We start from the raw sequence: 24,191 nt of genomic DNA on the forward strand, positions 1-24,191 counted from the left end.
TCCGAAACTTGCTTTTTTAGTTACCTCTTTCACCTGGAACCAAACCACTGAAATGTAGATATTAATACACACGACAGGTAGAAAATTAATCTAACCCCATGAGGCACAAGCAATCTGTGGCAAAGGAAGAAGGTGAGCTTCAGTCATTTCTCCTTGCCTGTAATTTTTCTTCTCTTCCCCATGCTAGGGAGGCTTCTGGACACATTTCATCCAGGTAAGCAGGAGCTGTCTTCAATGCCTGATACCTAACTGACATTTTTCTACTTACAGGAGATCAGTGCAGCAGAGAATGCAAATGGATTTAGAAATAGAAATGAGGCCATGTTTTACAAAAGTGCAGCAGGTGCAAGTATGTTTTCCATCCTTTACATTTTCCAAGTACCCTGAAGCTCTTCGAAGTTGATCACATATAAATCTTTAAAATAAACCTCCTTACTCTTCCTGTGACAAGCTTGATTTGTGTTTCAGAAAGAGGATTTACCTGTTGTTATTCATTCCCCCTCCATCAGTGGGATTGTTTGCAGTGCAATCAGCAGGGATTAACTAATACCTGTTCAGGACCAGAACAGAAGGAATTCAGGAGTGAGCTCGTACACAAATGAAAACAAAAATGAAAATCATGTTGACACTGCTCACTTATTTGACCCTTTAAGATAATAGACATTTAATTTCACTGAGACTTGAAAACAAATATTAAATGGGATTCCCAGTGAGTTTTGCACTCCTTGGCAGGTAACCAGATGATGTGCTCATTCTGTGCCTGGTAAACCCATTTCCACACTGCATTAGGAATTTATCAAAGCAAGTCAAATCACTTCTCTATGAAAATGAAGGAATCTTGTGAGAATTTTGCGTCTGCTCCTTTAGTAGTTCTTTAATCTCTGATTAGGATTTATAATCTGGCAGGGTATTTCCTTGAACTGATATCAAATTCATGATCTGACCTCATCCATCATAAAAAATACATATAGCTCTTTTTTTTTCTTAGAAACAATAACTATGGAATCACTGTACTATAAAGCTCAAGTAAATTGAAGCACTAAATTGCCACATATGTAATTCACAGCTATATGTGACATCTCTGCAAACTAATCTCAAAATACCCTCAGATCACTCTCAGAAACAGAACTTTATGACTTTACATTTTCTTCTGAAACCAGCTCTATTCTGTACTACAGAAAATGGTGACTAAGATTTATTATTCATTTCTTAATATATTTTCAGCTTTTTCAAAGTCTTGTAAATGACATTATTTTAATATAGTAATTTCAGAAAGAACAGAAAGGTAACCTGCGCATGGGTTAGTGAATGTGCTGCTTTTAAAGCAGTGTTTGCCAGCATTAATTGCAGTTTCAAATACTTGGCTGTTTCCACAGTATTTTGCTGACTAGAAAATTCCCACATTAATTTTCAGTATGTCTGTAAATCTTGCATGGAAAAGGTATTCCTGGCTTACCATTTCTTAGTTTTCAGGATTTTCCAGATTTCAGAATTTTCCAGAGAATGAACAAATATTTCAAGAAGTGTTTGGTTGTTTTGTTTTTAGCTGTGTGTGTCAAAGCATATTTGTGTGTGAAGCTGTGTGTTTTATTTTATTTTGTTTTGAGAGAAACAGCCTTGTCAGACAGGAAGGAATTTCATCTTTGAGTCACTCATAGTGACTGACAGAGGGACAGGTATAGAATAGAAATTCTTCCCTGTGAGGGTGGGCAGGCCCTGGCACAGGGTGCCCAGAGCAGCTGTGGCTGCCCCTGGATCCCTGGAAGTGTCCAAGGCCAGGTTGGACAGGGCTTGGAGCAACCTGGGATGGTGGAAGTTGTGCCTGTATTGTAAATTCAGGCAGCCCCAACGAGAGGAGAGAACGACGAATCTGACTCCATGTTCTCAGAAGACTAATTTAATACTTTATTATACTATATTATATTAAAGAATACTATACTAAAGAATACAGAAAGGATACTTACAGAAGGCTAAAAAGATAATAATGAAACTCTCTCCAGAGCCTCAGCACAGCTTGGCCCTGATTGGCCAAAGAGTGAAAACAACTCCCAGCAGAATCCAATGGAACAATCACCTGTGGGTGAACAATCTCCAAACACATTCCACATGAGCACAACACAGGAGAAGCAAATGAGATAAGAATTGTTTTCCTTTTCTCTGAGGCTTCTCAGCTTCCCAGGAGAAAATCCTGGGAGAAGGAATCTTGTTCAGGGAATGTGAATGCCACATCCCTGCCCATGGCAGGGGGTTGGAACAAGATGCACTTCGAGGTCCCTTCCAACCCATACCATTCTGTGATTCTTTGCAGAGTAAAATTATCAAAACCAAGCAAACATCCTCCAGCTCTCCAGCAGATAAACCTTGTTTTCTCATTTCTCTGGGGAAAGAAGAAAGGTATTGAAAGGACAGATGGAAAATTGGGAAGGAAATAGGGCACAGCTTTAGAAGATAAAGCTTGTAGATCCCAGCACTGCAACAAATCCTTCAGATTTTGCCTCAGCCCATCCTGCCCTGCTCCAGTAGTGGTTTCCATTCCACACATTCAATTTTTCTTAGTGTTTTGGGTTGATTTTTTAAGGATTGGAAATAGCTGCACAAGAAGTGCTGTGTTTGCATTGCTGTCCTAAGGAAGTGCTTATTTTACCTAAAGCTTGATAATATTTTATAAGGAGTTTCCAAACAGTTAATCCATAATGAATAGATTAGAGAAGTTTGCTGAATGAATTACCACCATCTAAGCAGGTCTCATGCAGTCTGGATTCTGCTCCAGAGCAATTAACAGTTCTGATATATTCGAGAAGTCTATTCTCTGAACCTATATCAATTAATGAAATTATAAAATAGTGTGGATTTATGAAAAAGTGTGTATTACACAGTTTGAGCTGTGGTGGGGTTTCTGTGACAGAAGTAGAGGGTGCTAACAGAAGCACTTTGTGGCAAGGAGATGATCAGCACTGCTTTGAAATGCTCTGAAATGTAGGGCCTTCATTCCTCCATCTTTCCCTTCCTTTTTCCCTCCTGGCTTTGAAAATCTGCCTCTGCTTCAGGCAAAGATCAGGTTGATGGCAGAGGCAAATGCTGTATTAGGAACTGCTGCAAGGTTTGCCTTTTCTATCTTAAAATCTATTTCTATTCCATCAAATCAGGCTCTTTTGGTTTTTCTAAATCCCTACAGTAGCAAAATCTGTTCACACTTTTACTACTTTTCTTCAGCTTTAAGCCATTCTTTACCCATTTTCTTATTTTGAGCTGTATCTCTCTTTTTCTCATCTTTCTTTTTATCTTTATATGTGGAGGGCTTTTCCTGACTTTTATTTTTTTTATTCTCTACCTTGTCTTTCTGCCTTGACAGCTTTTTTTGGTGGCTTAAACCTTCTCAGTGACCTTCCTTCATAACTCAGATTTTTATAAAAAGGCTGATTTCATCAGGTGGAATAAAAACATGCTCAGTTCTCAATGTTAAGACAGCAAATCTCAGAAGAGAATTGTGATTTTGAATTGGCAATGCCATCAAGTACTTCCCTTGTGCATTATTCCTCAATTGGCAAGCATTATACAGCTAAAAGGGATTGAGAAGTAAAAATTACATTGAAAAGTAAAAATTATATTGAACAGCACATTTTCTCATTGCTTTTTTCAACACTACTTGTATGAGATCTGGAAAACTATGGAAGTTACAAAGTTTATTGCAGAGCAATCTGCCTGCCCTCAGTGATCATCTTGAAGAAGGGAGACTTCACAACCTCCATCATGGAGTTGGATGTCTCATATCTCACATAATAGTCACCCTTACTTAATGACTACTACATATGTGGTCTTTAAATATATCTACACATTAGAAAATAAACCAAAAAAATCTTTTTATTAAATGTTACTGATTTCATATAGTTCTCCAATATTTTCTTTCTAGTACCCTGTAAAGGAGTCCTTCAGATTAACCTGTTTCAAGCACAGCATTCATTATTGTAAGCACATTTTTCAGACCTGAACTTAGCTCTGATTTATCCTGTCTGCTGTTTGTTTTCTTTGTTGCCCAGGATATTGCCTGTACAAGTAAATGTGTCACTGCACTTCCTTGCAGAAAATCTGTGATGAGATGCTAAAAATGTCCTTTCCAGACTGAGTGATAGACACAATAAGTATTGCAAATATTGTGACTTATTCCTCCACAGTTAATGAGCAGGCTATCCTTCCTTTTGTATGTAATGTAGATAACGGGGTTACTTCTTATTAAACTTTTCCTGTGGAGAAGTATCTATTTGTGCTTTGAATTTGGAAAAAGATCCTGCTTTTCAGAAGCTGCTGCACTTTTTTAGTTGGCAGCAAAACTGGCCTCAATTTTATACCTCTATTGTCAAGCACAGGGTGAGTTTCTTAGGTTTTCTGATTTATTATCTTTTCCTGGTTTTTATACACTCCTTCAACTTGAAGTTTTTATACTCAGACCCTTCCAGTAAACATTAAGTTATCTCTCTCTGTCTTTACATAACATTCTTCCACCTCATAATTCTCACTTACTACGCTCAAAAACTGCATCCTGGATTGGAGATTCAGTGTTTGAGATGAGGAAGATAAAGCCTTATTTCATAGAAAATAAGTCAGGTTTTTTTTTTTTCTTTGGTTGGTTGAGGTTTTCTTTTTCCTCATTTAAATCCATCTGGTCAGTACAGAGTGAAAATTAAACTTAGGCTTTAATGCTGGGATTCTGCTCTGTGCAGTAGAACTATAAATAATGGAATAAACAAGACAGAAGGAGAGAGAAAAACAACTTCCCAGCATTTTTGTAGATATATCTCTATTAATTTTGTTTCTAAATGAAGAAGTATAATTAATACAATATTATCAAAAAGAAATCTAACAGAGTCAAGAACTTATTGGGGAGAAAAGGAAGGGAAGGGAAGGGAAGGGAAGGGAAGGGAAGGGAAGGGAAGGGAAGGGAAGGGAAGGGAAGGGAAGGGAAGGGAAGGGAAGGGAAGGGAAGGGAAGGGAAGGGAAGGGAAGGGAAACTCTCATGTCACTCAGTCCATGTAACCTGTTCTGGAAAACCTCCAGGTTTTAGGATTTGAATTCTGCAGGTTTGGCCTCAGTGACCCTGTCCTGAGGCAGAGAACAGCCCGAGCTGCTGCTCCTCCAGCCTGGGGCTCCTTCTCCAGGCTGATGCAACAACAGAGAGGCCCAGAAGGAAATAATTTACAGAATATTTCCTTCAAGGACTCTCCATCACAAAGAGACAGTTTTTGTAGTGTTATCAAGTGTTTGAAAGCCAAATATAAAAGGGGATGACTGCCTTAAAAAGTCCAACTTACTCCAAGGGATCTTAGAGTCACTCCTAAAACACTTCATACATGTGTAAACTTGAATCTCAACACACTGTTAATGCTGTCAATAGTTTCACTAATTACAGAGAAGCATCACCTTTCAGCACCATCATCTTAAAAGAGCATTTCACTTTAGATTAAAAAAAATCCAAGGGAATTGCAACTAACTTTCCTCTTCCTTTTACTGCCCTCCTAAAGCATTTGGGATTCTAAGCAAAACAAACACAGGCAAAGATGTAATTTCTTAATTTGGACTTATCTTTTTGCATGCCAACACTATAGTCTCTGTACTCTGTGCTAGTAAAATGTGAGTACATATAACACAGAGAACAATGTCTCATTAAAAAATTGATTAAAAAAATTGGTCATAATCTATTTCTAGAAAAAGCAGTATTTTCATAAATATTTTTTCTAATTTACCAGCTAGGGTATGTTCCAGTCAGAGTGTTTTGAAGAGTTTTGTTGGCTATTAGCTCACTTGCTCTCTCTTCTATCCTGAGGAGAATCTGTGTGAACAATTTGTCAGGTGAAATTAAGCACCAGTTGGAAAGTTTTGTCTGTAGAGGCACTCAAATGAAAGGTGAACAGCTGTCATTTAATTCTGTATTTTATAGTCCATTTCACATGGAGTATTGTCCATCTCTTTTGAGACTGCTGCCTTCAGGATCTCAGAAGGCATTGTCGTGATTCTCCACTTAGTCCAGACCCCAAAACTATCAGTGAGTTTAGCAAAACATTACTGACATCAGTGATCTATCTGAAAGCAGCATGGTGGTTTGCTCAGTCTCATCCTAAAGCATTTTTGTTTCTGCCCACTGAAGCATGAGGAGCTCAGATGGAGCTGGATGGAACTGTAACATCTGTTCTGAAACCACCTATTCTTGCCTCTACCCTCACACTGTCCTCTCTGAGAACATAAAAACATATTGCACCATCCGGATTATTCTATGTTACTTACAATTTTCCAGAATGTGTTTATTTATGTTTGGGTTTTGTTTTGGTTTTTTTTTCCCTATATTGTTCCTCTGAATACAAATTTTAAATGTCCAATTGTGCATTATGAGACTTTACTTAAGAGCTTTATTTTGTAATCCCAAAAAGAACTTAAATTTATCATCTGTTTAAGAGGACGGATAAAGAGACAGTAGAGAGCAACATTTTATTCTCTCCTTTTCTGCAGAGTTGCTCCCTGGTCATGGCCCTCTCATTTGCCTTGCTCATAACTATCTGAAACTGGTCATCTGAATAGGAGTCAATTTTTAATGCTTTTAGTCTCTCCTACTAGTAAGGCAATAAAGAGATATGGAGCAGGCTAAAAAGTACTGGGTATTGGCTATTTTAAATATGAATATCCAGGGAAGACTGTATTTATTTAATAGCACTATTGCTGCTGTGGCAGTAATAGAGGCTGTTTAAGCCTTTTCTAGGTGGTGATTTTGTTTGTTCATCCCTTCAGAATGACTGCTTTCTTCTCTCAACCCATTTGGCAAGAGCTATTAAATAGCTTCAAGCATATTCCAGCAGAATCACTGATGCTTTGATTCTTATGTCCTTGATTTATCCTTTAGAATTCCCTGAGACCACTGGGATGTGACAAATAATTTGTAATTTTGTTTTCAGCCCTGTTAATGAGTTTGTGTTGTTCAGTTAAACTAATGGTAAGTTTTTGCCTTTTATCATCTTCTTCCATCAAGTCTACCTGCTGAATGTAATGCTATGTTATGAGCTTAATCATGTGAGAAGAGAAACAAAGAGAAATATGTATGTGTATAACTAAATAAATATGAATGAACTAAACAGACTCATCTGATTCTGTTCCTGCAAGTCTGGATTCAGGTTGGGAGTGACATTTTTGCTGTCCAGATCCAAAAACATGGATCCTCATTGGATTCATGATACTTTCAAAATTCAGCTACCAATTGTCTGGTTTGGGTTTAACAATTTTTTAGCTCATATTCAGCCTTTTCACTTTCCTTGAAGACACAAGTTGAAGTAAATCCTAGGCTTTGAGGATGGAGTAAAACCTGTAATGCTGTTACACTATTTCTCATGTATAGATGCTGCCCAATTGCTTGCCAGTATTTTTATTTGTTTAGAATTCCTGTGATTTTTTTTTTTTAATTTAAGGTTATTTTCTTCTACAGGAAGGGCAAAAAGGGGCACTGTGTGTTGCTCCATGATGTCTTACACCTCTATGCATCATTTTTACAGCTGCAAAATGAAGGTAGAAAACTTTTGTTCTGAGTTTTTATGGTTTCAATCCCCCTCTAAAGATTTAGAATCACCTTCAGAGTAGAAGCTGGCAACTCAGACCACTGCTGAGTTAACCATAATATGGATATCAATCCTTGGAAAACTCAGAAGTTTGTGTTTGGCTTCTTGAGGACAAGTTTTATCAAAACAAAAGCCATGCTGGTATAGCTTAAGATGAATATTCTATTAACAATAAATATTTTCTCTCTTCCTAAGCTCCCTGCATAATAAATGGAGATGCACTTACCCTGTTCAACATCATTTGTGTTTACAAGCAGTTCAAATATTCATCTTGCTTTGGGTTGCTAGAACTGGTGAGATGAATAGTCAGTATCCAAATTGACAGTGAACTCTTTTACCCCTTTTTCTTGTTGTCTGTGAGACACCCTTTAACTGCCTCTGCAGATGGGACTGAAATGTCTGATCCTCAGTAATAAAATCTTTGCCCTTGTTTGCGTCTTGGATTAAATCAGCTCCAAAAAAGTAATGCTGAGGTCTGACTAAAAGTGTTGCTCAAGTGCAGAGGAAATAGCTTTCTGCTATCTTTATTTATCTCAAATTATTTATCTCAATTAGGGCGAAAATAAAGCAGCAGAGCAAGTCTGGAGTGACTGAAGCACCTGGAAGGAGAGAAAAGGAGAGGAGAGGAGAGGAGAGGAGAGGAGAGGAGAGGAGAGGAGAGGAGAGGAGAGGAGAGGAGAGGAGAGGAGAGGAGAGGAGAGGAGAGGAGAGGAGAGGAGAGGAGAGGAGAGGAGAGGAGAGGAGAGGAGAGGATCAAGAATTTCATACTCCTGTTCTGTCCCCCAATGTAAAGATGGATGCCACTGGTGTGTGACACCTGCATGAACAGGTACACAGCCATTCTTTCTCAAGTAATTTTTGTCCCTTTTAATTTTCACCATTACTGTCTAATTGCACTTAAAAAGATTGCAGGCAGGAGGAAAAATTGGGATTTTTTTCTCCAAGAGAAATGGCACAGTCGTGTCCCTCTAAGAAGTCTTAGATGAATGAAGTAAAGCTTTGACATAAAGTCCACTGAACAGGTCTCAGGAACCTGAATGTTTATTCTAATTTTTATACACCCATGCAAAGATTTTAAATGAAAATATCAATTCACTTTATCTCTTTTGTTTTTTGTTTTTTTTTTTTTTCTTGGATGGCACCATGTCCATGTAAAATTAGAGGGAACTTTTTATTTCACTGAATGGCAGAGTAGTTCCATAAGTCTAAATAGTTTTGATATTTGACTTGTACAGAGACTCAAATTCCTTTTGGACTGGACTTTATCTTTCCTCTCCTACTTTTGTGTGGACCAGCAGCCCCTAAACTGCACTTGCACTGGTCAAGGCCCTTGGTCTCTCCCATAGAGAAGGAAGTGGCAGATGGGATGAATACAAATCTTTGTCTAATGTTTATGTTTTGTGTTTATGTTTATGTTTCTTGTTCTTGAGCATGTTGGCCCAAAGCTGCAAACCAGAGAATAAATCAGGGAATTCTTTAAATAGGGTTTAAAATCTGCATGAAAAGAGGGAAACTGCTCTGAGTACTTTCCTTGCTCCTGCCTCCATTTGCAATCTAATGCCTAGTACTTAAATCTGTCTTAATTAAGGATGTTTCCATTGAGGTAGAGAATGGATTAATCTGTATTTCTGTTAATCACAGCACCGTTAACTATTATAAAGATGTTTGCTTCAAACATATTAGTGGGATTTTTTTGTCCTGAAGGGGATTCCCTTGGTGATCAATGGCCCCCTACCCATAGTGAGCAAACCACTAAGTGTGGAAGAATTAACACCCAGAAAAGTTATTTGGGATCAACTGTTGCCTCTTTAAAAAACTTTTAAGCCTTTTACATGCTGTCAAGGGACCAAGAATCAGGAAGTAATTTGATAAATTAACATGGCCAGTGGAAAAAGCAAACAAACTAAAATAAGTAAACAAAATTAATAGATTATTAATTAGAGCTATTATGACATGCTGCATAAAATAGGCCATAGGGCTTCTCCTGAAATAACTCCTTTGCTTGGTAATTAGCCAAAACTGAATTTGGCAATTATTTTATATTTCTGTATGCAGTCTTATTTTTAAAATTGTTTGAATGAATAGGGGACCAACCTAATCACTTATCACAATTTTTTCGTGATTACCTTCCCTGTTAAAAATACAGATTTTATCCATCACCTACGTGAAATTAGCTACAACTTTCATTTGTCATTAAGGAAATGCCTTCAAAAGGACTGCAAGAGGCTTTCTGGTCCATCCTTCCTCTTCTTGGCAGAAGCAAACCCCAGAAGTTTTCCTTGCCTCAGGGCAGGATTGACTCTATCTAAAGCATTCTTAACTAGAGTTTGTCTAAACTGTTCTCGAAAGACAAAAATGATTCTGTGATGCATAATCTCCCCAGCAGATCTATGCCAGTACTTTACTTATCTTCAGAAAGCTTTTTCCTCAGGCCTAACTGAAGCTCTGTTTCAGAAGTATAAGCCTCTTACTGCTTGTTCTATCCATAATGAAGAAGGAAAACAGATTAGTTCCTTTTTTCTCTTCCAGTTGTCTCATGCAGTTAAAGATCTTGAGCCTGATCTTCCCCCCACAATGATCAGCTCTCATCTGCTAGAGTCAGATTTCCTGTACTACCAATATTTACCAAGTTCTTAATTTTCTAATCATGATTCTGATATTTTTTGGAATCTCTCCATATTTCCGATGCATCCATATAAGAATATGGATCTAATATTTACTGGTTTATATCTTTAAATATATATAAAATTTATATATACACACCTATATTTATTGCTAATTAGCCTTTTGAATTATAATAGGATACTTAAATTGACTACATTAGCCAAAGAAACCAAGTTCCCTTTTCCATAAATAAGGTTTGTCTTCATTGGGTGTAAATAAAATCTAGTATTCAGAGAACTGAATTCAAAAATTCCTTCAGAAAAGGGATGTACTCTTCTATTTTGTCTCAGGACAATCATGAAAAGAAACAAGATCCAAGTTCTTATGAATTATTTCTTTGATGCTGTTGCAGGTCTGAAATTTGTTTCTTCCGCCACAAGTTGCCATCAAGTTTTGAGAAGTGAGGGCTTCATTTTTCACTAAAAGCAACATGCAGGTGGGCTTACAGAGGCTGAGAAATGCCATAAATATCTGCCAAATTCATTAAACAGGCCCACCCTCCAGCCCTTAATGTTTTTGTCATTCAATTTTTAGTCATTACCAAGATGTTCTACATTTTCAGTTTATGGTCCTACATGAGCTGGCAAAGGACTGACACATCTTTGGGAAGAGCTATTTCTAAGGTGAGATAAACCTTATCTGATACTTTAAATAGTGCTGTGAGAGGTGAAGGAGGGGGAGATGAGGCTTTGGAAGTTCCTTCTTTAGACTGCTCTCAATTTCTGAAGGTAACTTCAGAAGTTCCTGCAAGATTGTGGTCACGATCAAGGATTAGATTGAAGGCAGGGTCACAGAAGGAGCAGGAACAGCAGGAGAAGAAGGTGTCTGGAGCTATTTGAATAAAGTAGGAGTATTTTTGAGGAAGTATTCAAGCAAAGAAAGATGTGAAGCAAAGGAAGGGAAATGAAGTGTCTGTTCTGTGAAGCATTTGAATCAAGAACAAGGATAGATGTGATATTTGGAAGTTGCTATGGAAAAGAGCACTTGGATCATCCACAGAAGTTGGTATCTCTGTAACACCTCCAGAATGAGCTATAAACATATTTCTTCTAACTTCCCCATACCTCAAAGAGATCAGCTTACCTCAGGCCATGAAACATTTTCCCTCCCTGTATAACCTGTGACCAATTTCAAACCAGCAGCTCAGTGTACTGACGTGTCAGAAGCTTAAAAGCTGCCTGAGAGGAGATCAGGAGAAATCAATGGCAGCTCAAGTTCCTGAAGTAGCAGGAGATTTGTTAGATGAAAATTCACAAGTGGAACATCTCTTTTGCTGTGAACACCCCATTTCAGGGTCAGATCCTGACTGTCACATTTCCTGCTCACTCTTTCATCTCTTCCTACAGCTAAACCTTTCATCTAAACTTCCCTCTTAGGGACAGGCCTTACCTGCCAGCCTGCATAGTTTGAAATGGAATAATTTCCTCCTTTTATTTCTGTCCTCACCTTGATGATATTTATAGACTAAGACCATGTTGCCCCTAGTTTTTACTCTTCCAGACTCCATACACTTAACTCTCTCACCTTTATGTCTTATGATTTTCTACTTACATTGGTTTTGTTTCTTGATTTTGTACTTCCCTACATTTCTTCTTCACTCTGAACATCTGTTTTCTTCATTCTTTAACCCAATTTGTTACTTTTAATGATTAATATGAAGTTCTTAGTTATAAAGTCTGCTGAAATCTCCATGCTGAGAGCTTCTCCACAGCTCCTTTACAGTTCATGTGTCCATATTTGTGTCATGAAGTTTTACAAAAAGGTAGGTAAATAGAAGTTATTAGGATCTTTGCAAGGGATGTCATCAAATATTTCATCTGTATTACCCAGAAAACTGCAACCATTATCTAATAGTCTTTTCCAGCTTTAAATTCAGTGAAAGGTATCAGATCCCTTGAATGAAAACTCTGATAGAGAATTTAACAGTTTAGATATAATTTTTAAGCTTCAAAGGTTGTGATAGGAAAGATTGGTCTTCCTTTTGCTTGTTTAATGGTGTGTTAGAAGTTGATGAATTCTGGTACTGAACCAGTTGATGATGCCACTTTAAGGTCTTAAACATTTAGCTCAAAAAGTAATATTCCATTTTTATAATGTTGTTTACACCTGACTAAAATATCACTGTCAGACTGAGAAAAATTGACTTGATACAAGAATTGGGAGGTTTTTACAAACAAGTAAAGAAAAAAAGAAATTTAATATTGAGCAAGGGTGCAATTAGCATTAATTCTAAAAGCTTTCATTTAAAAAATATTCACAAACTTAATAAATTTGAAATAGGAAGTCTTTAAACTCTTATTTATGAGATACATTTGGATTACAACCTGAGTCTGAAACTGTGTGAATTAGACTACAATTGCATGTTTCTATGGTTTTCTGTGACACCTGGCTGGCTGTGAACAACCCAAGTGTTTACATGAAAAGATTGTCTCCCTGCTGATAAAGATGATTGCTTGATGATAAATGCTGAGATCTGAAATACATGAAGCACCCCCTCACAAGGGTAATGCAAAAATGCCATCAGAAATGTCCTGCCCTATGTGAGGACCAGTTCAGCAGGTCCCATGCTTAAAATCAATTCTAAAACACATAAAACCAATTTCTAGACTTTGCCTGTCCATTGAAAGATTCAAATGAAGTGGATTTTAAAACATAGTGCAGAGACTGTAGTGGATAGGTAAAGAAGCAGTGTATGGCAGACTTGGGTTCTCCTGTCATACTTCATGTCAGGAATCTTTGAGAAATGTCTGTGTCCTTTTACCTGTGACCTTTACAATACTAAAAGTTAATTTATTAGAGCCAGGAAGTGCTGTTATCACTATTTGTTCATGTAGATCCAAGACTATTTAACTAGAAGAAATAATAGTCAAGAAATGAAAATCATAGAATAATAGGGTCATGGAGTGGTTTGGGCTGGAAGAGACCTTAAAGATCCTCTCATTCCAACCCTCTGCCATGGGCAGGGACACCTTCCACTGTCCCAGGTCACTCAGAGCTCCATCCAGCCTGGCCTTGGACACTTCCAGGGATCCAGGGGCAGCCACAGCTTCTCTGGGTACCCTGTGCCAGGGACTCACCACCCTCACAGGGAAGAATTTCTCTTAAGAAGTTCACTTACAGCCTTTCAAGAAGTGCCTCTAGTGTGCTATGCAGAAAAATCTGCTCAGGTCATTGCCCAGGAACTCGATAACATATTTTGTGGTTTTTCTTGGGCCCCTTTGGATGTGCAAGGAATACCCAATATTAGTATTGATGAGAGCAGAACAGCATTGTGGAATAAGGAGTATAGGGCAAACACTGAAGGTCTGGTTGAATATAAAACCCTGATGATTTGATTAAACCAGTCATTTGTTTATGGGATTTGGTTTTAGTTGTGTGGTAAATCCTGATAGATGGCCTGTCAGCTTGATAAGGTTACTTTTTAAACTTTATTTTAGCCATAATATATTCTGTTCTAGGAGTTTAGAATATGATTGAGAACTTCAAAGTGTAAACCCCTTGAAAGACAGTGAAGGGTGAAAGGGTGAAAGCACATGGAAAGGTGAAAATTGGTTCATGGATGAAGCCATGGACTCAGGAGCCCTGGTGCATTTCTAGTTGTGGCACACTTCTTTGTGACTCTCAGGATGACACTTCCCTGTCTGTGCATCAGTGCCCACTTGCAAATGGAAATAATAATCCTCACATCAGTCAAATCCTTCTTCCTTTCTCTTCCATAGTACAAAGACATTAGAGCAGGACAATATGTGAAGATGTGTTTGTGCCTTACTCATCACAGAGAGTCCTTCAAACACTTCTGTAATGTGAGTGCAAATTAATAAATACATCCACCTCATCTTTCTGGGAGGGATCTTAATTGCAACCTTTTTCAGAAACCTCTGTGTTTTTCATTGGTGTGAGCACAATCAGCCTTTAAGGACAGGAAAAAAGAAAATAAGGGCACTTTAGAAACAGCCATTGAAAGCAGTAAGTGGTGTTAGAGGAAGGCAGCCTTACTTAGGAAACTTGAGTGAAAAGAAGCTTTCTGACAAGAAAAGGACTTCAACAGGATACTTTGGTTTCTTTTTTCTGTTTTTGGTAGCACTTTTTCATAAGAGTTTAATTACCAGGTTGATTAGAAGGAAGGAATTTGTGTTCATAAATGGCACTTATAAAAATCATCTTTTTCTTCTTGGCCTCTGAATGAAAGATGGTCTCTGATGCCAGCTTAACTATGAGCAATTGAATAAAAGAGCGAAATATACTACCTGGTAATGGAATCATTATGGTCTACAGAACACCCATATAAAATCAGCTGAAATGTATTTCTTCTGCTCAACAAAACCAAAGCTTTTATAGATTTTATAATTATAACTTTGCATCTACAGAGGAATATTTTTATTAATTATGAAAATGGCATATTAATACTCTGTAGAGCAGTGTTATAATCAGTGTTCAGGAGTCAGCAATTATGTGCAGTTGCTCTTTAGCAATGTACATTCTCCTCTAAGGGACTCTCCACGAGAATCTTTAAAGCAGCTTTCAGTATTCAAATAAAGTCCCCTCTACCTCAGATGGGATGCACTTGCTGCTGAGAATTACACACCATTTTTTGCACTAAACAGAGGCAGCAGGTTAGGAAGCAGCAGAGCAGCTGATGGGAGGAACACAGGTGCCTCCTTACCCTGAACATGCACAGTGCCTCCAGCAGTCTTGGGGCTAACTCTGAGTTTGTGAGGCAACAGTGACACAGCCAGAGCAGCCCAGATCATTCATGAAAGCTGCAGAAAACAGGATCATATAGCTTTTTCTGTTATGTTTTTATCTTTACACTCAAGGCAGCAAGAGGAAAATACATTCCTTTTTCTCTCTGCTGTGCAACTCACACCCACTGTTTCTTTAAATGACTGTGTGACATAGTGACATCTATGAAAATCACCAAATCAGAGTCAAAACCTAGTTTGGATTGATAAACTGACTTATATTTTGCCTTATGGTCGATGCTTTCTCATTACCTTGCTGTTTTCTTTTGCTAAATGAGTTTTGTGAGTAAGTGCTTTTCCCTGTTGGGAACAATGTGATATTGTTAGAGCCCTTGATCTGTTTTGTCTTCAGCCTCACATTTCTCTGCTTTCTGATTGCCTGGTTTTGTGTGCACTGCTGGGTCTTCTCTCATCATTGCCTGCATTGGATATTGTCTTATTCTTTAGATTTCTTCATCTTCCTCTTCCCCCTTCTCATATTCAAACACTGTCTATAATGTTATTCAGTTAATATCCTGTTCCCCACTGTGCTTGAATTTCCACTTATTAGGAGAACAATGGCTCCCTTCTGCAGGCAACCATTGGTTTCATGTGCATAAAAAATAAATTCAGCCTTCAGCACAGCACAGATGCTTTCTTCTGCTGCTGTGGGGTAGCTGCTGTAATATCACCTTACATATCAAAATCAACCTGAGTCTGTCCAGTGGTGGGCATGCAACAGAAATTTTTATTTCCTTTTTTTGGAAAGGCAATTCTGCCAGCTGGAGATGGACAAGAATAAGAATATGGACTGTCCAGAGAGTGTCCCTCATCTCCTTTCATTTATAAGTGTGTGCTGCCTCTCTTGCACAGCTGTGTTTCCCAGCCAGTGGGTTGCTGAGATGAAGAATCACAGTGGTGGCTCATGGGGAGTAGCAGTTTAGGGAAAATATGGGTAGGAGAGACAGTATTGTGATTCAGAATGTGAAAAAACCACAGAAATTGAATGCCTTTATTTTGCTTAGTTCTTCTTGGAAATGCCTACTCCAAGATATCTCTGGATATTTGGAAAAGAAGAGAGGCAGCAGCCGTGTGAGATTAAGGGCTAACAAGGGAAGCTGAACATGCACAAGATGCTGCAAGAGTTGGCCAGTGTGAAAGCTCTCCCTCCTCTATGAAGAAAACAGAAGTCAGAGGAGAAAATATCCATGTTGCACTCCACCCAAACACTGAAGAAAGAAATGTGAAAGAGAAGAAAGTGATTGAAAAGAGTGAACAGGACAGCTCAGGCTTGTTTATCCTGCTCTCCTTGTGTGACTGGAAATATGAGCAAAGAGCTTCATGCCATGTTTGCATACACGTATTTCTTCACTGTATTTGTAGTCCTGTACAGCTCAGATGATTGTGAAGTCACATGCTGGAAAATGAGTAGTGTGAAAGTTGAATTTAGGTTACCTTTGAAGGCTTGCTGGCTTTGGTGAATTTATTTTGGTTTTTATTGCCTTGGACCTGGCTGGAGTTTGGACCTGTATGTTCAGCTTTTGCTGAAATGGAAGTCAAAGTGTACCTGATGGAAACAGTGACCAACAGCTGAGTGGGCTAAGATAGTAAAGAAGCAGGAAGAACAGGAGAGGGAGAGAATAAAACAAATGTCATTATGGGACATTGTGGCATTCACATTCTCTGAAAAAATCTCTTCACCCAGGATTTTTCTCCTGGGAAGCTGAGAAGCCTCAGAGAAAAGGAAAACAATTCTTATCTCATTTGCTTCTCCTGTGTTGTGCTCACGTGGAATGTGTTTGGAGATTGTTCACCCACAGGTGATTGTTCCATTGGATTCTGCTGTGAGTTGTTTTCACTCTTTGGCCAATCAGGGCCAAGCTGTGTCAGGACTCTGGAGAGAGTCAGGAGTTTTCATTGTTATCTTTTTAGCCTTCTGTAAGTATCCTTTCTTTATTCTTTAGTATAGTGTAGTATAGTATTCTTTAATATAGTACAGTATTATAAAATAATAAAAAATATTATTAAAGTATAAATTAGCCTTCTGAGAGCATGGAGTCAGATCCATCATTCCTGCCTTCATTGGGGCATTTCCCAGCAAACACAATGGGATATCAGGTGTTTCTGTGACCATGGAATACATCTTGGTCAATGTCCCAGCAAAATTACAGATGTAACACTACTACATTCATTGATCAGTACAATTCTGTAAGAGAAGTTAGAGATGTCATATATTCAGTTTCATGCTGAGGAGTGTCAGCCTCTGCAGAGATGAGTGAGTGACTCTTTCCATCTGCCCAAGGACTGTTCCTGTGTGCTCCCTGTGGTGCCCTGTGGACCCAAAGGTACCATGAGAGAATTTAATTGAAAGTGCCCAAGGTAATACAGAACGTGTGTTGCAGTTGAGCAGCCAAGTTCTTTTCTGTGTGACAGCAGAGCTGCTGTGGAGCTTGAGAGCACAGGGGCATAAAGGTGACTGAGTGATTTTGGAGACAACCTAACCTGTTACAGTCAATATCTGTACTCTTCTTGGGATAGCTTGTGTAGAAAACCATTTTGCCTGCTGTCTATAGGTTTAATCTTGAAGAAAACTTGCTGGTTTCCCAAGGAAATTAGCATGTACCCAGCCAAGTACATCAGGGTCAGGAGACCAAGACTCATGAATGAAATGGAAAGTTCCCCACTCACAGTCCATGCACAGTTCTGAGCATATCTTCTGGAGAAAAACAGATTTGAACTTTGCCCATTTTTCTATTACATGTGGAAAACACTGCTAAATAAAAATAACTTGTCTCAAATTTATTTCCTGAGATCAGCAAATCACCAGAACACTTCAGTTAATACAGGATGAGTTCAGAATTTTTTTCCTTTGGGCAAAAAGTACAATAAAATTCTCTTTATCAAAAAAGTATTCACAGAATCAAAGATTGATTTGTGTTGGAAGGGAGGAGAATATAATTTACCTGCAGGACCCCTTATTTCAGCTCAGCCAGGTATTCTCAGTTGTGCCACCAAAGTCGTGCCCTTGTCAAGTCCTCTAAAAGCAGAATGCCACATGTTGTCATGGCAATATCCAGCAGCATGGCTGAATGAGGGAATGCAAATCTGGATGTTCATGCAAGACTGAGCTACACATTGTTGCTGAGTTAAATCAGGTGCTAATTTAGCAAGGGAAGTGCAATAGGTGAGGATTCTGCTCTGCGTGCTGCGAATTACGGATTGACATTTCTCAGAGCTTCACCCCTGCCCATGTTTGTGTTTAATTGGAATTCCCCACAGGTGTGACTGCAGTCACTGTAGCCTGTGGGACCGCGCTGAAGTGCCAAATTTAATTATGGCTTAATGTGACCGTGTTATAAGTTTCTACATCTGTCAGACAACTTCCTTCCTTCCTTACTGCTTCTGCTGGTTTTAAAGCTTTCTAAATTGTCTTTGCTTTGCTGCAGAATATGTTCAGAATTTTTATGTCCCTAACAGAGAAAAGAGGTAGCATTTCATTAAAATCAGCAATGCAACTGGCCTATATTGATTCAGTGGCACTTAATATTTAAATAATAATTTAAGAGACCTTGCTGTAGTTTATGAAGGAAATATTTATCAGAATCCTTAATTAATGGCTGATGAAAATGATGTGCCCAAGGCTCATAGCACTTGTTCATAATATAAAACAAAGAAGCCTCATTTAATTTAGCTTGAATCAGAGTTGCTGGTCCCTGGGATGTACTGCATGTAATCTAATTATTTTAAACCTTGCTTTATAGGGCAGTGCACTTTACTTAAAAATAGAGCCATATTCATTAATGAATATGAGGTTTTTGTTATTCTCTGTTTATCTGAGTATCATCCCCAATTCATTACAATGTACTCACAAGAGTTTTCCTTGTATAGTTTGTTACTATTGTATTGACACCTTGTAATATCAGCACATTACAGTAAAACATTATCAAGTATCATCTGGTGATAAGGATTCTTCCATTTCCATTGTTCATCACAGTCCTGTCCAACAGATGTCATATAATCATTCATTTTACACAAGTTTTCCATGTGCAAGTCAGGTACCAAACTCATAAAAAGCAATCTGGGCTCTTTTCATAATGTTGCCAGAGATGGGATTGTTTGGATTGATAGGGTGGATTCATTCCATTCTGAAATAAATATATGAAGTAGGTAGCTCTATAATTTAATGGCTGAAGCTTGATCCAAATAATTTTATATATTGACTTTGATATTCTAATCACATTTTTATGAACATGATCAACAGCATTAGCAGCATACCGAACTCAGAGAGGGTCACAGGCCATTGAGAGGAATCTCATGCTGATATCAAACTGGGTGAATTTCTCTGAGATAGAGCATACATTTTTTTCCCTGAAATGTAGAAAGAGACTGAGAGTATAGCCAAAAAAATATTTCAGATGGTCAGAGGGGAACACTACTGTGAATGTGTAGAATGAAAAGGGTAACTCTGGAGTAAGGAAATAATATGAAATATTTTCTCACTCTCTTTACATGATTTATTGCATCCTAAGGGTCCTATTAAAACTTTATACACCCGTGCCATTTCACTTTCACTCTTATTCAGAATTTCTGCAGATGGATTCTTTTTTTCTCCTCACAGTTTTGTCCAAGGCAGAATTAATAGATTTTGTACATTTTCTGGGACTTCTGGATGTCCTCCCCATCAGACACTGTGATCAGAGTGAGGAAACTCTAGAAATTGTTGATTTAGCTGCTACAAATGCAGCCTGAAAGAAAGAGAGCATCTCCAAACATTCCCTTTCAAAGATTAGCTAAAGTGGAAGTGATGCAGGATTTTGAACTAACCTTGCTCCTTCTCAGGTGGGAACTGGAAAAAGCAGATCTGATCTAGGTCTGGGCTGACACACCCTCACATTCTGGTGCAGGAGGCAAGTTGAATTTGTGTCAGAGTAAATCTGTTCCTCCTGTCCTTTCAGCTGTCCATTAGAGATCCTCTCGAATCACCTCCTCCAGCATAAAAAAATGTTATTCATGCAATCATATTAATGGAGAGATTATTAATATCTGGAAACTCCTGGAAACAGCCTGCCCCAACCGTCCCACTATGGGTCTTCTAGAATCCTCTGCCATGAGAAAATCCTTGGATATCTGATCAGATGTGCAATATCTCCACCCACCTTACAATTTTATAAATGCCTCATTTTTTTCCCCTGTTTTTTGGTTGGTTGGTTGTTTTGGTCTGGTTTTGGTGGAAATTTTTGTTTGTTTCTTTTGGAGCTTGGAGTTTTGTTTCTTTGGGTTTTTTTTTTTTTTTGTTTCTTCCCCTTTGTTTTTTATTAGAACTATTGGGTATGGGGGGATAGAATGTAAGAAAATAAAGGTAGTGCAGGAGGTAATCTCACACCTGAGGAGTTGCAGCTGCACTAATTACCAAAGATTAGGAACAGGCCTGCCCTTAATTGTCCACAGCAGTGTCCAATAAGGATGAGTGCTATAAATGAGTGGGTTAGGTGGCTGAGAAGGGAGCTGGAGTTTGCTGTGCTGTGAAGAAGGAGTCAGTGCTGTGAGAAGATGCCCATGAGAAATCACCAAGAAGGTATGGAGCTTTTTCAATAAGATGACAACAGCTGGGTTTGAATCTATGTCCTATGTTGACATGAACAGAAGCAGTGATAATAATAATAAGAAGAATAGCCCTGGTATCCCTCAGGGGTTAATCTGTTAATTCCTTATAGTTTGCATTTTCAGAGCCCTTTTCACCCTCATCATCAGTGTTTCTCTTGGGACTTTTGGGTCACAGGGACAGCACAGCAGCTGCCTTCCCAGTCAGTGAAAACATTCCTGGCCAAAATACTTGAGGCAATTAATTTGCTCTCATGCAGGTGATGGATCACAGAAAACAGTCCCATTTTTGTTGGCTTCACCTCCTGTGGGCTGTTTGCAGAGATGAAATATCAAGCAGTATGGACATGCAGAGACAAAAATAAGTGTCCTTCTCTGTTGGGTTTTGTCTATCAGTAGTTACAGTAAGTGTGGGTTAACTGAGGCTGGCCCAAGGCTTTGTAAGGTCTGTTGGGTTAAGCCTGCACATTTGCCTTTATCTTAGAAGAAGCTTTAACTGAGTTGTGGAATATCTTTTTCCACTCACAGGCTGTGGAATTTAGCCAAAGATGGACTTTTTTTTTTTTTTTTTTTTTTAATTCCTAAAACTAGCTCCTTCCTGAAAGATTATCACAGCTACACTGAGGAAGCTTACCCTGTGCAAAGGGAGCAGAGACATTCAAATCCCCAGTCCTGTGCTAACCCAAGACCAGAGGGCAGGGACAACACGGATGTGCTGAACTGCTCTGGAATCTCTGTATTTGCAACTTTCACCAGATTAAGCAAAGGGATTTAGTGCCAGATCCAGTGTCAGGTTAATGTGGCTGACAGATGTCTGGCCCAATTTGCCTGTTGCAGCCAAGCACTTGGTGAAAATGTCTGTTTGAGCATTGGGAAGCTGGGGTATTTCTCTGTCAGAAATGTATCCTTTGATACTTTGCATTTCCCCTGAGTGTATTCTGCATGCATGAAGGTTCCTTTGGAAACTTCCCTCTTGCATGATCTGGGACGTTCTGCTGGGAGTGTAAGGCAAGCTATTTGCCAGAAAAACTTTCTGATCCAAGTGGTGCTTCTGATTTATATCACAGAACCAAACCTCTCCTGCTTAGAGTGTGTTGGATGGAGGAATTAATGTGCTTTTCCACTTCCCTGCCCCAAACCTCTTGGCTGGTATTTAGAAGGCACTTCTACCCCATTCTAGTTCCTCTCCCATTTTATATGCAACAGTAGTGCACACAGTAGCAGTGTAGCTGTTTTTTCAGAAATCCTAATTGTTCTGCAGATCCACTGGAGTCCTCAAGTAACAAGTGAACACCAATAGAGCAGAAGTAGGTGGGAATACCTTGGACTACATTTGAAATCAAGATTAATTTTTCAATAGAAATCTTGTTAATGATAGTTCCTACTGTGAAAAATGTAATTCTCTTGGTAAATTGGCTTTGCTTGTTCAAGTTTTGGTGTATTGATCACCTTTATTATTCAAAAAATTGTTTTCTCTAGTATATTTTAGTTAAATGAGAATTTAAATGTAACAATATTCAAATTAAAAGCAAAAATGTTTAATCCCTGGACAAGCTACCAAGGTAAATGCAGGTATTCTATATCCTGATAGTATTTATATCCAGGACACCTGGATTTAAAAACCATAAAAAATTCATATATAATAAACCAGGACACCAGGTTTCCTTGTGCTCAGAAATATATTTTAGACACACACAGTGTTTCCTCACAGAGTTCAAAAGTGGCACAAGGATGAAATACCAGGTGTTGGTACCATTATAGACAATCAAAGTAAAGTTTAAAATTATTTTTTATGGGCTGTATATCCCTGGAGGCACAAGAACTACTGACAGTATTTGTATACCCATTCCAAAAATATTCATACAGAATTACATGGTTATAAATTGGTAAATGAAGCATTCTGGTCTCTGTTGCTTTTTTGTTTTGTTGTTTGTTTGTTTTGGTTTTTTTTGCATAACTCAACTTCATGTTCTGATTCTTCATCGTTCTCCACAGAGCTTCCCTTTGTAACAAAGTGTCAAAAACTTAATTCTGATATATATTTTAAATGTATTTTAATATTTATCTCATCACATACCCTTGTAAGTACTCATCACACATAATGACATCTTTCCACAGTTCAGCATCCTACTTAAGAATGTGTTGAATTTGAAATACTCCAAGTGTCCCAAAACACACGAGAATGAAGTTGAATTTCATGCAGAATCAGGACCATAATCATGTTTACATTAAATGAAGTTATGCTTTCACCTCTTGTGCTGCACAGACATTAATCGTCCATGAAATCTTTCCATTCCCCTCAGAATGTGATTTTGTCGAAGTGCCTTGCATCAATTCATGCTCTTGCTGCTTCCTCATAAATTCAGGGTAATTTCTTTGATCAGTAATAGCTTCTTCACACAGCTCCTGCCTTCTGTTTAACTAAGATCCATTACCTTTGCAAAGGGGTTGCTTGGTTGACCAATTTATTTTCATATTCTTTACAGTCTTTTCATGTTTTCAAACTTGAGTCCATCCTTTTCACTCATATGCATTTAAACATTTTCACTTGATGTGTGCTGTACCATTTCTGGCTGGAAAATGTTGCACTGCGTGCAGCTTGTATGTATAAAACATAGACACTTGTGAATATTTTAATTTTTTGCCACTTATTTGATAACTGAAGGATTATAATTCGTTTTATAAAAACTTCTCTAGTGTAAAGTGTTGGTTTTTTTGGTGGTTCCCATGAGTAGCAGTTTATTTTGATTGCTTTACATTTATGTAGTGTTTGAGAAATCAGAATTAAAATTGAGAATGACTAGCTGGTGTCATCAGCTTAACCAGCTGCAGTGTGGAAATGCTCTTGATGGCAGTGCACATGTGAACATGACCTTTGATGTTTGCTGTAATATATAAAAACACATTTGAAAGCAGCAAGAATTAGAACTGTGGTCCTCATTTTTGGGAAGCAGTTGAACAGTCCTTATCTGGCCATCTGTCTCTCAAGTATTAATTCCTACACATCATCAAGAGATGCCATTTAGACAAAAGCATAAATGGGATGGAATATTCCTTTTCCATAAGTGCCATAACTCCAAGTGCCTCCTTGATGGGAGTTATTTATAGAGAGCTCCCTACCACTTCTACTTTTGCGTGAACAGAAGAAAAAATAGAAATTAGTAATCACCCTCTTCAGGATGGGGTTAAGAGTTTGCCCAGAGAAAATGATTTCTAACAAAATCTGTTTGACTGCGAGTCAGAAGGACTAGAATTTGATGTTGCTGCAAAAAAAAATTACTACAAGCCTTGCTGCTTTCTTTTTCTGTTCAGAGATGTCCTCATTAGCACCACTGTCACTGAGATACATGGCACACAAATCACAGCTTTACATCTATATGAAATATTTATATGCAGAGTGTTTTTCTCCCATTTTAATTAGAGGTACTTACTTCATCATCAATATATATATATGCCTATGTGTAGCACAGTGGCCCTCCCAGCCCCAGGTGGGTGGAGGTTTGATATTGAAAGGTTGGCTCCATTGTTGTTCCAGTAGCTGTGATCAGCCAAAGCACCAGAGTGGTTGTACAACCCTCACAACATCTTTCTTAGGGCTGACAATTCTCTTCTT

This window comes from Zonotrichia albicollis, chromosome 5 (genome assembly GCF_047830755.1).
Source record: "Zonotrichia albicollis isolate bZonAlb1 chromosome 5, bZonAlb1.hap1, whole genome shotgun sequence".
Taxonomy (NCBI): domain Eukaryota; kingdom Metazoa; phylum Chordata; class Aves; order Passeriformes; family Passerellidae; genus Zonotrichia; species Zonotrichia albicollis.